Raw genomic sequence first — 1364 nt, 5'->3', positions numbered from 1 at the left:
ATAAAACTCTACACAACTTTCTCCTAGTAATACTGCTACTAGGTCTATATCCCAAACAGAAGAAAAAGGGAAAGGACCTTTATATAAGGACATATTTATAACATGACTTTCTTGTGGCAGGAGAGACTTGGTAACTTCATAGGATTCCCATCAATTGGCAAATAGTTGAACAGGTTATAAATGAGATGAAATAGTGCTAAAAATCTGGAATTATGCCCAAAAAGTTATCAAACTGAATACTCTTTGATCCAGCAGTGCTGCTACTGGGGTTATATCCCAAGTAAATACTAAAGAAGGGAAAGGGACCTGTATGTGCCAAAATGTTTGTGGCAGCTCTTTTTGTAGTGGCTAGAAACTGGAAAATGAACGGATGTCCATCAACTGCAGAATGGTTGGATAAATTATGGTATATGGTTATGGAATATTATTGCTCTGTAAGAAATAACCAACAGGATGAATACAGAGAGGCTTGAAGAGACTTACATAAACTGATGCTGAATGAAACAAGCAGAACTAGATTATACACTTCAACAATAATACTGTATGAGGATGTATTCTGATGGAAGTGGATATCTTCAACATAGACAAGAGTTAATCCAATTCCAATCAATGATGGACAGAATCAGCTACACCCAGCAAAGCAACACTGGGTAATGAGTGTAAACTGTTAGCATTTTTTGTTTTTCTCCCCAGATTTACCTTCCGAATACAATTCTTCCTTTGCAACAACAAAATTCAGTTCTGCACATATAGTATATCCTAGGTACAATATATATGTGCAGAACCGAATTTAATATCTTATTATTTAAATTAAATATCATATTTAATCTTATAGTATATCCTAGGTACAATATACAAGGTATTAAATATGTATGGGAATGCCTGCCATCTAGGGGAGGGGGTAGAGGGAAGGAGAAGAAAAATTCGGAACAGAAGGGAGTACAAGGGATAATGTAAAAAAACTACCTATGCATATGTACTGTCAAAAAAAAATTATAAAATTTTTGAAAAACTATATATGCACTTACACTCACACACATGTATATATGTATATATATACTTATTTATTTATTTATCTGTATGTATCAAAATAAATTGTCTATAAAACTCAAAAAAGAAATATTGTGCTAAAGTTTGAAGAAGACTCAAGAATAGTTGTGTTCAAACTTTTGGAGTTTTGTAAAACTGATCCTCCTTAGTCATGGAGGGTGGAATACTAATTCTATCTGGGAGCAAAGAGGGGTGTGTATGTGTGTGTGTGTGTGTGTGTGTGTGTGTGTGTGTGTGAGAGAGAGAGAGAGAGAGAGAGAGAGAGAGAGAGAGAGAGAGAGAGAGCCAGCCAGAGGCATCAAGAAAAGTCAATA

The sequence above is a fragment of the Sminthopsis crassicaudata genome, chromosome 4 (assembly GCF_048593235.1).
Source record: "Sminthopsis crassicaudata isolate SCR6 chromosome 4, ASM4859323v1, whole genome shotgun sequence".
NCBI lineage: Eukaryota > Metazoa > Chordata > Mammalia > Dasyuromorphia > Dasyuridae > Sminthopsis > Sminthopsis crassicaudata.
The sequence above is the reverse complement of the archived record's forward strand: the minus strand, read 5'-3'. Positions refer to the sequence as shown.